A 14,211-nucleotide genomic window follows, 5' to 3' on the forward strand; every position below is an offset into this window, starting at 1 on the left:
AGCCTCTCAGATTTGCGAGTTAATTTGTTACTGTAGCCCAGCCCAACCTGCTCTGATTAATACGGCAATGGTTTCATTGACAAAGAGATGAAAACAATACTTATATGTCACTGAGAATTATCCCTTGATAATTGTCTTCACCTATAATATTTGCCAATGTCCTCACTTTTCTTTCATCTGATAAATATTGGAACTTAAGAGAAGACACAAACGTTTATAATAAAACACAGAATCATAGCAATACAGAAGCACAGGGAAGGTGTTAAATGAATTCTGAGAAAAGAAATGAGTCGTACTAAAAGATTTCTGGGAAGAGATGCCATATGGTTTGAGCTGGGAAGACTGGGAGGCATTTGGACACGGTGGATGAGCAGAATATGGGAACAGAGGAATGAGGAATATTCCAGAATGAGGGAAAACAGCATGAGCAAAATCAGGAACACAGAGGAGAGACTGGCTGAGCCTGGAAGAAGGGAAGGACGCAGAGCAGCAAATGAAGAGAGACTTACCACCCTCCCTCTCCTACATCTATAAAAAATAAGGGACAAATCTAAGAACATTACTGAAGGGAAGATCTGAAGAAAAAGATGAAAACTTTATTCAGTGTGAAAGAAGACAGCTGTGAAAATTTTTAATCAGGAGTGTGATTCTATGCTCCACTTTAGGAATCTTATGCCATAAGAGAGACAGAGACATGACAATGAGCAAGGAATTTATTATAATACCCTGCATAGACATAACAAGGAACTAAATCAGCACAGCAAGGGGCCAACCACTGGAATTCAAGAGAGATGATGAACTGGAACACTTCGGGAAATGCCTATTCAAAACGTCAGGAAAAGAAACGTACGAATGTGAGGGCAATGGTAGGGAGGGGATACACATGTGAATGATTGAGGGCTATCGTTGGCATAAACAAAATTAAGAAATGCAAGGACAGAAACAATTTGGGGATGAGGCCATTTGATTTTGGATAGGCTAGCCTTGCTACACTAACAGCATCCAGGAGGGAAGAGAAGGCGGTCCTGGAGTCAGAGAGGATGTATGAGCTGGGAGATGCATACTTCATAGGGACGACAGTCTGATTGGATGTGGGATATTCTTGGACAACCAATATCCAGTTTTACAATAACTTCCAAGAAATGTATACAGTAAAACCTTGGTTTGCGGGGATAATTCATTCTGGAAACAGGCTTGTCATCCAAAACACTCGTATATCCAAGAAAATTTCAAGGACCATTGGCTCAGGTCTGATCATGTGACATCGGGCGTCACATACTACTCGTATTGCAAGACATTGCTCGTTTATCAAGTTAAAATTTATTAGAAATATTTGCTCATCTTGCATAACACTTGCAGACCAAGGTACTGGCAGTCCAAGGTTCTCCTGTATCTGTAGGACTGATATCCCCACCGTGTAGGCAGGCTTTCTCTCTGTTACACTTTCCACAATTTTCTTAGTAGAAACATTCCTCCCACAAGCAGTGTGTTCCTGCAGCCCACTTTCCCCTTTCCTGCCCCTTGGTTTTCTGGAGGCTACAGTCTCCAACCAAATATACAACTGTTCTTGACGTGCAATGAGACGATAGAGCAGTCAGACTACTTTGAGGAGGGATGGGCCCCTAGCCCTCCACTTGGTGCGACACAGGCATCAGGGAAACAGCGGCTTTGGAGTGCACAAGGGGAAACTTGAGACCCTACTTCCACATACATAGAGTTTGCTGCACCTACAGGTGCAAAAATGCAAACAAATTGCCATTTGCTAGTCTGGTTTGTGCACCGTGGAAATTTCATTCACTTCCAAGGGTTGGCTTTGTTTCAGTGTAACAATGAATTTAGGAGCACCTGGGTGGCTCAGTCAGTTAAGCATCTGACTCTTAATCTTGGCTCAGGTCATGATCTCACAGATCATGGGTTCAAGCCTCAAGTCAGGCTCCGGAATGACAGTGTAGAGCCTGCTTGGGATTCTCTCTCTCCCTCTCTCTCTGCCCCTCCCCTACTCATGTTCTCTCTCAAAATAAACAAATGTTAAAAAAAATTTAAATAATGAATTTAAACAATTTTCTATTCTGTACTGAGCTATAATCTTCTTCCATTACCCTTTAGTTTTCAGTAAAATCCTTTTCAAAAAAAAATTTTTTTTAACATTTATTTATTTTTGAGAGACACAAAGAGACAAAGCATGAGGGGCAGAGAGAGAAACACACAGAATCCAAAGCAGGCTCCAGACTCTAAGCTGTCAGCACAGAGCCTGACAACCCAGAATTCGAACCCATGAACCGTGAGTTTATGACCTGAGCCAAAGTCAGCTGCTTAACCAACGGAGCCAGTCAGGCATCCTTTTTTTTTTTTTATGTTTGTTTATTTATTTTAAGAGAGACAGAGTGTGGGGAAGTCCTGAGAAAGAGAATCCCAAGCAAGCTTTGAACGGTCTGTGCATGGAGCCCAATGGCGGGGGGGGGGGGGGCAACAGTCACAAACCCATGAGATCATGACCTGAGCCGAAATCAAGAGTCTGATGCTTAACCACTGAGCCACCCACACATCCCCCAGTAAAATCCATTTTATGCAACAAACGTGTGTCATTAGGGCCTTAACAAGCCAGAAAGAGGACAGTGGCCACACACACAGGAAAAAGGCAGCCTCAGGAAGTAATTGGGTATTGCAGGATCTGTGAGAGCTTTAAAATGAGAATGATAGATACAGGAAAGCAGGCTCTCAGGAGACGGTGCTGAACTCCCCATGATACTTGGAGTAGGAGCTCTCGTCATCTTATTAGGTGTTAAATAAAAGGAGGAGACCAGGAAGTAAAATCTATATTCCTAGCACTTGGTATTATTCCTGGGATATAATAGGTACTCCATCAGTTCAGAATAAAAGTATAAACACATGGAAAGGCATAAGAATCTAAAGGATAAATTATCAAGAAAAAAGATGGTGGTAAAAAACTGTTAGAATTGATTCACAAATTCAGCAAAGTTGCAGGATATAAAATCAACGCACAGAAATCAGCTGCATTCCTATACACCAACAATGAAGCAACAGAAAGAGAAATCAAGGAATCGATCCCATTTACAGTTGCACAAAAAACCATAAAATACCTAGGAATAAATCAAACCAAAGAGGTGAAAAATCTATACACTGAGAACTATAGAAAGCTTATGAAAGAAACTGAAGAAGACACAAAAAAATGGAAAAAGATTCCATGTTCCTGGATAGGAAGAACAATATTGTTAAAATGTCGATACTACCCAAAGCAATCTACATATTTAATGCAATCCCTATCAAAACAACACCACCATTCTTCACAGAGCTAGAACAAACAATCCTAAAATTTGTATGGAACCAGAGAAGACCCCGAATAGACAGAGCAATCTTGAAAAAGAAAACCAAAGCAGGAGGCATCACAATCCTGGACTTCAAGCTATACTACAAAGCTGTCATCATCAAAACAGTACGGTACTGGCACAAGAACAGACACTCAGATCAATGGAACAGAATAGAGAACCCAGAAATGGACCCACAAGCATATGGCCAACTAATCTTTGACAAAGCAGGAAAGAATATCCAATGGAATAAAGACACTCTCTTCAGCAAACGGTGCTGGGAAAACTGGACAGTGACATACAGAAAAATGAACTTGGACCATTTTCTGACACCAGACACAAAAATAAACCCAAAATGGATGAAAGACCTGAATGTAAGACAGGAAGACATCAAAATCCTAGAGGAGAAAGCAGGCAAAAAACCTCTTTGATCTTGCCTGCAGCAACTTCTTACTCAACACATCTCCAGAGGCAAGGGAAACAAAGGCAAAAATAAACTACTGGGACCTCATCAAAATAAAAAGCTAAAAGCATGGCGAAGGAAACAATCAGCAAAACTAAAAGGCAACGGACAGAATGGAAGAAGATATTTGCAAATGACATATCAGATAAAGGGTTAGTATACAAAATCTATAAAGAACTTCTCAGACTCAACACCCAAAAAACAAACAACCCAGTGAAGAAATGGGCAAAAGACATGAATAGACACTTCTCCAAACACTTCTCCAAAGAAGACATCCAGATGGCCAGCCGACACATGGAAAAGTGCTCACCATCACTCCTCATCAGGGAAATACAAATCGAAACCACAATGAGATACCACCTCACACCTGTCAGAATGGCTAACATGAACAACTCAGGCAACAACAGGTGTTAGTGAGCATGTGGAGAAAGAAGATCTCTTTTGCATTGTTGGTGGCAATGCAAGCTGGTGCAGCCACTCTGGAAAACAGTATGGAGGTTCCTCAAAAAACTAAAAATAGAACTACCCTATGACCCAGCAATTGCACTACTAGGCATTTATGCAAGGCATGTGGGTGTGCTGTTTCGAAGGGGCACGTGCACCCCCATGTTTATAGCAGCACTATTGACAATAGCCAAAGTATGGAAAGAGCCCAAATGACCATTGATGGATGAATGAATAAAGAAGATGTGGTCTGTATATACAATGGAGTATCACTCGGCAATCGAAAAGAATGAAATCTTGCCATTTGCAACTACGTGGATGGAACTGGAGGGTATTATGCTAAGTGAAATGAGTCAGTCAGAGAAAGACAAAAATCATATGACTTCACTCATATGAAGACTTCAAGAGACAAAACAGATGAACATAAGGGAAGGGAAACAAAATAATATAAGAACAGGGAGGGGACAAAACAGAAGAGACTCATAAATATGGAGAACAAACTGAGGGTTACTGGAGGAGTTGTGGGAGGGGGGATGGGCTAAATGGGTAATGGGCATTCAGGAATCTACTCCTGAAATCATTGTTTCACTATATGCTAACTAATTTGGATGTAAATTAAAAAAAATTTTTTTAAATAAAGAAAAAATAATAAAAATTAAAAAGATGGTGGTAAAAAAGAAGTTTTTGGAAGACCTATATTGTTAAAAGGTAGTAAGTAAGAAAAGGGGACCAGAAGAAGTGAGGGAGAGTTACGGAGACAGGCAAACCACCAGGGAAGTGTGACAGTACAGAGACCACAAGCAATTAGACCAAATAAAGATGGGTTTTTAAAAATTTAAGCATTCTTTCAGGGCCCGGACTTGTCTTCATTCTGGCTCTAACTTGCACTTTATCAGAGATGACAAAGAAAAAGTGAAACATCCCTGATTGTGTCATCATGTATCTTCATTGATATGGCCCTTAGAGTTCACATTAATAACTATTTCCATTCCAAAATTTGAAAATGTACTTAGGCCTTTTTTTAAAATTTCAGGAATGAAGAAAATAATTTGAGAGCACTATTTTTTTTTTTTTTTGAGAGAAAGCACGCATGTGAGTGAGGGAGAGAGAGAGAGAGAGAGAGAGAGAGAGAGAAAATCCCAAGCAGGGTCTGAGCTGTCAGCACAGAGCCCGACATGGGGCTCGATCTCACAACTGCGAGATCACGACCTGAGCCAAAATCGAGAGTTATGTGCTTAACCAGCTGAGCCACCCTCAGAGTGCTAATTACATAACATCTACATTTCTCTCCTATATATTTAATATTCTGCTACCTTTATAATATAAAAAGTTTCACACGGCTTTCAGACAAACACGATGAAAAAAATCACTTGAATGAAGACATGGAAAAACTGATGAAACAAAATATTTCACATTCTTACAGCATGGTGGAAATCAGAAAAGATGTACAGCTTTGTTGGAAGTTAATGGACATATTATGTAAGATCTAAGGAACTATCTGGATCAACGCTCAGTAAACACTCTTTTTCCTTCCTTAACGTGGTAGCCAAGTAGGCCATCTAGTTATTGCTAGCATCACATTTCTTCTCCCATTGAACATCATCTTCAGGGTGCACAGATCCTAAAAAAGTCTGGTTACACAAAACTACAGAGATAATTGAGTGGTACAGCTAACTTGCTGCATTTTCCCCCCAATATTTATTTTAAGGGAAAATTTTCAAACCACTTTGGTTCATAGAAATCAAAGCACTTTAAGACTACTTTACCACTTCTGCCCTTAATAACTAATACATATTTATAGTGATTACTTCCACTCAACTCCCAAATATTATTGAAATGAGGCTTTTTGGGGCACAATATCCAAAAGGATTATTTAATGAAAAAAAAAAAAAAAAACTCTGGAGCTGAGTTTATAAGTATTAACAAAAGAAGCTTTTCTTTTTTTTTTTTCCCTTTTTACCTGATCTTAACTGAAAAAAACTTGAGTTGAAGCTTACCACAATATTAAGGAAGTATTAAATAACAGTGCAGCACAAATCAGACAATAATGGAAAATAAAACAAGTTCTTTTTTTTTTTTTTCCTTAGCTTTACAAAGCCATAGAAGCGATGAGATCAAGAAGTAAGAAAATCAGGAAATCTTCATTGCTCTTTACAAAGAATTAATAAGATTACCAGGAGAGTCATTCTATGCTTTTACGTAAGGAGTTAAGTTCCAAGGTATTTTTTTTTAAAGGGAAAGGACAATACCCCACAAGTATGAGTTGTGGTAACTTGAGAATTCACGTGACTCTCTGAAGTTTTATTTCTACGCAGTATTTCTGTGCAAAGATATTAGGACATTAGTATCACTCGGTTACCAAACATAAAAACGTTAAGCCTTCTTAACCAATTCAAACAATTGTTGTAAGCCTAAACATTCTTAACTATTTCACTATCAAAACGTACATACACAATATATAACTGGCCACATTAATTTGAAATGTACATACCCACTTCACCTTGAAACTAAGCACAAGCTGCCAATTGACTTAAACATGCCTGTAAGTTAGGGAACAAATAAACTCTCACAAGAGAAGACACACGATCAAGTAGAGGGAAAGTGTATTTCTGACTTGGTCAGGTGAACTGAAAATGTGCTGAACAAAGTTCTAAGGACCTAAATCTGATTTACAAAAGAAGCCCATAGTTTGGAAATAAGTTCCTGCCAGCACAAATTAGCAAGAAGATAAATATCCCCAGGATCTGTGACAATCAGTCTCTTCGAAAAAAATAAAAGCCAAGCCATAAAAGGAAACAAGATGAAAGAAAGAAGCACAAGAAGACAAAGTGGGGGTGTGCCGTCCAGAAATTACCTGAAGCTTCTTGAACTTGAAGGTGAGTAAAGTCAGAGACTAAGTGTCACAAAGAACTGTTTTTATCTGACAACAGTGGGAGCTCAGATAGGTAAAAATCCTAGGATTTAAGGAGGGAGAGAAGAAAGTTCTAATGAAAGACAGTGGATGGGCTATTGCTTAAGGCCAAAATTGGGTCACTAGGATTAGATTTACCTTCATACTTGAAACAACCCAAGCTTGAATAAAATATATGCAACAATGGCTTTTAAAACCAAGGACATGATGAAACAAGAGACTGAGATCCCCCAGAAAAGCGGGCCCTATTAACTCCTCAGCTACTACCTGAAGGAATTTCCAGGCAGTCTGGAAACCCAGCCAGGTCTGCCGAACCCAGGCATGGAAAGGGAAACCCAGCCATGGCTGCTGAACTCTCCTGGTTGAAGAGATTAAACTGAGCAGAAAGACCGAGGCAGAAGTTCCAGAGACAGAGTACCAGAGAGAAAAGAGCTGAACAGAGAAAATCTGGGGATCCACTGAAGGTGTGTCTGCAGTATTCAGCAGCGTACTGATCAACAAAGACATGTGAGAAAATACCAAAGTGCGGAAAAGACCACGGGAAAGGATTCGAAGGAACAGCACCAGTTAGTCACACGGAGCTGGAAATGGTGACTGTTCCCACCAGCTAGTGGAAGATCTTATGACCGTCTCTGAGAAGATTGAGAAGAGTTTTGTCTCAGTAATAAAGACTTTGGGCAAAACACTGGTCTGGTCCCAACTAACAAATCAGAACAGGAAGCCCTGAAGGGATCAAACTGTTTCCATGTAATTAACTGCACCCCAGAACTCAGCTCAAGAATAAACGACACAAAAAACTCAACAAGAAACTCAAAAATTACTAGACAAGGATCCCTACTTTGTGCCACTCACAAAATTAACTCAAAATGGATCAAAGATTTAAATGGAAGACCTGAGGGGTGCCTGGGTGGCTCAGTCAGTTAAGCATCCAACTCTTGGTTTCGGCTTAGGTCATGATCTCACAGTTTGTGAGTTTGAGCCCCACCTCAAACTCAGTGCTAAAGGTATGAAGCCTGCTTGGGATTCTCAGTCTCTCTCTCTGCTCCTCCCCTTCTCTCTCTCTCTCTCTCAACAATAAATACATAAAACTTAAAAAAAAATTAAATGTAAGATATGAAGCCAGAAAACTCCTAAAAGAAAACACAGGAAAAAAAGATCCCTGATTTTGGTCTAGGCAATGAGTTCTTAGATAAGTCACCAAAACACAAGCAACAAAAACTAAAACAAGTGGGACCATAATAAACTAAAAAGCTTCTGCACAGCAAAGGAAACCATTCCTCAAAAAATTAAAAATTGAACTATGATATGATCCAGCAATCCCATTCCTGTGTATGTATCTCCAAAGGTATTGCAATCAGTATCTTGAAGGGCTATCCATATACCCATGTTCATTGTGGCATTATTCACAATAGCCAAAATATGAAAACAACGTAAATATATATAAGTAGATGGATAAAAAAGATGTGGTATATATACACAATGGAATATTATTCAGCCATGAGAAAGAAGAAATCCTACCATTTGCAACAACATGGATGATCCTTGAAAGCATTATGCTAAGGGAGATAAGTCTACAGAAAAAGACAAATACTATATTGTATCATTTACATGTGGAATCTAAAAAAAAAAAATTGAATCTGTAAAATCAAAGAATAAAATGGTGGTTACCAGGGCTTGGGGGTGGAGAGATTGGGGACACATTGTTTAAGGGTACACACTTACAACTAATAGGATAAATAAATTCTGGAGATCTGATACATAACATACATAGTGATCACAGTCCACAATACTGTGTGATAAACTTCAGAGTTGCAAAGAAACTAAATCATAACTGTTCCCAACACAAGAAAAGAAATGATAAATGTGTGACATGATAAAGGCGTTGGCTAATGCTACTGGAGAAAGTAACCATATCACAATATATAAATTTATCAAACCAACATGCTGCACGCTGTAAACTCATACAACGTTATACGTCAATCACACCTCAATTTAAAAACAATTACTAAGCATACAAGAAGCAAGAAAGCATGCCCCAAAATGAGGAGAAAATTAATCTCAACAGACCCAGAACCAAATATTAGAATTAGCAAGCAAGGACATCAAAAAATACATATAATTGTCTTCTAAATATCAAGAATTTAATTTGCTTTTGCAAAACTTACAGAACTTTGCAACACAAAAGTGAACCTTCATGTATGCAAATTTTTTAAAAAATCATTTATTAGGACAGAGGATCCAAGGAAAGAGTACAGACTGTAACAGGATAATCTAACGATATAACAAATGTATAAAACAACCATACTGAAGGGATAGGGATAAGGTGACGGATAAAATCATCTTGGAAACAAATGGAGTCTGGAAGACAAGAGGCAAAGGGAAATGAACAGAGAAGTTCAGTTATGAATAACTCCAGGCAATAAAGCTGTTTTCCAGTAGAAAACAACTTTTCCACTGGAGGAGGAATTACAATTCTGGTCCAACTATACAAGTATACCGGAGTGAAAAAATAAGTAAATGAACAGCAGACAGTGCAAGTCACGTTTCTTACACTGGGAGTGAACATGTGTAGACCAGTAAGAGGAAGACGCTAGAATGACCCAGAAGGTAGTGGACCAGAACTGGAGATCTCAGTAAGAACTTATGTTTAACTTTATATAGACACAGATGTTGCATACAGAAACATGTATAAATATGTGTATACATATAGTTCACATCCACACATGTATTTCTTTTCTCTGTCAGCTGAGATGGCCTCGAAGTAATGACACTCCAGCAGCCATGAGCACACCTAGTCCCCATGTCTTGCTTTTTAACACCATTCACCAATAAACTGAACCAGGAATCTCTGGAGAAATGGCTGATTCTATGACTGGGTTGGAAAGATACAAGATGAGTCTGGAGCATCTTACAGTGTTAGAAAAAAAGGAATTGCTCAAAAAACAAAAATATATTAATAAACCCATTGATGATATAAGGTAGTTTCCGGGAACAGTCATATAAGATTCTAGGTAAAAACTAAGTAAATCAGAATAAAGTATGTACTTGGATTAATCATAATGTATTAGTATTGGTTCATTAGTTCTAACAAATACACTATACGGATGTAGGAGATTATTAACCAAGGAAATGGTGTGCAAACAGAAAATGGGAATTCTCTGTACACTAATTTGAATTTTTCTATACTTCTAAGTTTTAATATTATCATGTATATCTTAAAGAATATAATTGATTGGTTCAACAAAAATAATAGCAATGTAGTATGTGATTTTTTTTTTAATTTTTTTTTCAACGTTTATTTATTTATTTTGGGACAGAGAGAGACAGAGCATGAACGGGGGAGGGGCAGAGACAGAGGGAGACACAGAATCGGAAAGAGGCTCCAGGCTCCGAGCCATCAGCCCAGAGCCTGACGCGGGGCTCGAACTCACGGACCGCGAGATCGTGACCTGGCTGAAGTCGGACGCTTAACCGACTGCGCCACCCAGGCGCCCCAATGTAGTATGTGATTTATTAACAGACAAGAAGTAAAATACACTTCAGTACAAAGATTGAGAGGGGAGGGGCACCTGTGGCTCAGTTGGTTAGGCGACTGGCTTTGGCTCAGGTCATGATTTCACAGTTTGTGAGTTCGAGCCCCGAGTCAGGCTGTGTGTCAGAGTCTGGAGCCTGCTTCAGATTCTGTGTCTCTCCCTCTCTGTACCCCTCCCCTGCTCACACTCTGTCTCTCTCTGTCTCTCAATAATAAATAAACGTTAAAATTTAAAAAAAAAAAAAAAAGATTGAGAGGGGAGAATAAAGCTCAGAATTGCAAGGCTCTTACAGTATACCTGAAGTACAAAATCACTTAAAGATAGATTGTGACATGTTAAAATAAGTATTATAAACACTAAACAACCAATAATATAGAAAAAATAAAGATTTGTAGTTAATAAGCATGGAAAAAATGTAAAACAGAATTATAAAAAATATTCAATCTAAAAACAGGGAAAGGAAATAAAGACAGAAGAAATAAACAGAAAATTATCAGCAAAGTGGCAGATTTAAACCTAACCATATCAATAATCACATTTATTTTTTTTTTTAATTTTTTTTTTCAATGTTTATTTATTTTTTGGGACAGAGAGAGACAGAGCATGAACGGGGGTGGGGCAGAGAGAGAGGAAGACACAGAATCAGAAACAGGCTCCAGGCTCCGAGCCATCAGCCCAGAGCCCGACGCGGGGCTCGAACTCACAGACCGCGAGATCGTGACCTGGCTGAAGTCGGACGCTTAACCGACTGCGCCACCCAGGCGCCCCTCAATAATCACATTTAAATATAAGTTGTATCAATTCGGCACTATTTGCAGAAAAAAATTTTTGAGAAAATGAAACATCCATTTTTTTCTTTTTTTTTTTAATTTTATTATTTATTTTTTTAAATTTATATCCAAATTAGTTAGCATATAGTGAAACAATGATTTCAGGAGTAGATTCCTGAATGCCCATTACTCATTTAGCCCATCCCCCCTCCAACAACCCCTCCAGTAGCCCTCAGTTTGTTCTCCATATTTATGAGTCTCTTCTGTTTTGTCCCCCTCCCTGTTTTTATATTATTTTGTTTCCCTTCCCTTATGTTCATCTGTTTTGTCTCTTAAAGTCCTCATATGAGTGAAGTCATATGATTTTTGTCTTTCTCTGACTAATTTCACTTAGCATAATACCCTCCAGTTCCATCCACATAGTTGCAAATGGCAAGATTTCATTCTTTTCGATTGCCGAGTGATACTCCATTGTATATACACACCACATCTTCTTTATCCATTCATCCATCAATGGTCATTTGGGTTCTTTCCATACTTTGGCTATTGTTGATAGCGCTGCTATAAACATGGGGTGCACGTGCCCCTTCGAAACAGCACACCCACATGCCTTGCATAAATGCCTAGTAGTGCAATTGCTGGGTCATAGGGTAGTTCTATTTTTAGTTTTTTGAGGAACCTCCATACTGTTTTCCAGAGTGGCTGCACCAGCTTGCATTGCCACCAACAATGCAAAAGAGATCCTCTTTCTCCACATGCTCACCAACACCTGTTGTTGCCTGAGTTGTTCATGTTAGCCATTCTGACAGGTGTGAGGTGGTATCTCATTGTGGTTTCGATTTGTATTTCCCTGATGAGGAGTGATGGTGAGCACTTTTTCATGTGTCGGTTGGCCATCTGGATGTCTTCTTTGGAGAAGTGTTTGGAGAAGTGTCTATTCATGTCTTTTGCCCATTTCTTCACTGGGTTGTTTGTTTTTTGGGTGTTGAGTCTGAGAAGTTCTTTATAGATTTTGTATACTAACCCTTTATCTGATATGTCATTTGCAAATATCTTCTTCCATTCTGTCCGTTGCCTTTTGGTTTTGCTAATTGTTTCCTTCTTTTTATTTTGATGAGGTCCCAGTAGTTTATTTTTGCTTTTGTTTCCCTTGCCTCCAGAGATGTGCTGAGTAAGAAGTTGCTGCAGGCAAGATCAAAGAGGTTTTTGCCTGCTTTCTCCTCTAGGATTTTGATGTCTTCCTGTCTTACATTCAGGTCTTTCATCCATTTTGGGTTTATTTTTGTGTCTGGTGTCAGAAAATGGTCCAGGTTCATTTTTCTGCATGTCCCTGTCCAGTTTTCCCAGCACCGTTTGCTAAACAGACTGTCTTTATTCCACTGGATGTTCTTTCCTGCTTTGTCAAAGATTAGTTGGCCATACGTTTGTAGGTCCATTTCTGGGTTCTCTATTCTGTTCCATTGATCTGAGTGTCTGTTCTTGTGCCAGTACCATACTGTCTTGATGATGAAAGCTTTGTAGTATAGCTTGAAGTCCAGGATTGTGATGCCTCCTGCTTTGGTTTTCTTTTTCAAGATTGCTTTGGCTCTTTGGGGTCTTTTCTGCTTCCATACAAATTTTAGGATTATTTGTTCTAGCTCTTTGAAGAATGCTGGTCCATTCTTGATTAAAAACAAGGAACAGGGGCCTCTGGTGGGGCTCAGTCGATTAAGCAGCCAACTCTTGATTTCGGCTCAGGTCATGATCTCGTGGTTCGTGAGATCAAGGCCCATATCGGACTCTGTGCGGATAGCACGGATTCTCTCTTGCCCTCTCTCTCTGCCCCTCCCCTGCTCGCTCTCTCTCTCTCTTTCTCAAAATAAGTAAATAAACTTAAAAAAAACTAGGAATAAAAAGAAACTCTCATCTTGATAAAAATCATCTACAAAAAAAGCTACATCTAACTAACATCATACTTAATGATGAAAGACTGAATTCTCTCCTTCCAGGGTTAGAAACATAATAAGGATGTTCACTCTTACCACATTTATTAAAGAATACACTGGAGGTTCTATCCAGCACAATAAGGGAAAAAGAAACCGATTTTGATCATTAGAAATTGCAATAAAAATATCACTTACAATAGCATCAAATAACATGAAATACCGAAGGATAAATATGACAAAAACAGCCAAGAAGCAAATATCGAACACTAAAAATAATTCTGAGAGAAATGAAAGAATATATACCATGGAGAGATATACCATGTTAACTGATTGGCCAAAAGATGCCAAAAAACATTTCATGAAAGAAATACACGGATGGTAAATAAGCACATACAAGTACGTACTGAATATCATTAGTTGTTAGGGGAATGCATGTGAAAACCACAATAAGGTATCATGGCACATCTATGAGAATAGCTAAAATTAGGAAGACTGACCATACCTAGTGTTGTTGACGGTGTGCAGAAAGTGGTGCTCTCATATACTGCAGATGAGAATATAAAGTGGTAAAATGTCTTTGGAAAGCATTTAGGAATTTTCTTAAAAAGCTAAATATACACCAACCACGTGATCTAGCCATTTCACTCTTAGGTATTATGCAAAATAAATGAAAGCATTATGTCCCCACTAAGACTTCTACAATAATATCCATAACAGCTTTATCTGTAGGATTCTAAAACTGAAAATAACCCAACATCCACGAACAAGTCAAGGAATAAACAAATTTGGAATTTCCATAAAATGGAATACTATTTGACAATAAAATGGAATGAATTATT

The 14,211-nt window shown here is 38.6% G+C and overlaps 1 protein-coding gene across 1 annotated transcript in view; it reads right to left on the minus strand.

Moving 5' to 3' along the window:
* The window catches only part of GPM6A (glycoprotein M6A), a 355,114-nt gene that overhangs the window by 201,794 nt on the left and 139,109 nt on the right, over nt 1–14,211 (minus strand). The gene's annotated exons all lie outside the window — the stretch shown is intronic.

The sequence above is a fragment of the Felis catus genome, chromosome B1, assembly GCF_018350175.1.
Source record: "Felis catus isolate Fca126 chromosome B1, F.catus_Fca126_mat1.0, whole genome shotgun sequence".
Lineage (NCBI taxonomy): Eukaryota > Metazoa > Chordata > Mammalia > Carnivora > Felidae > Felis > Felis catus.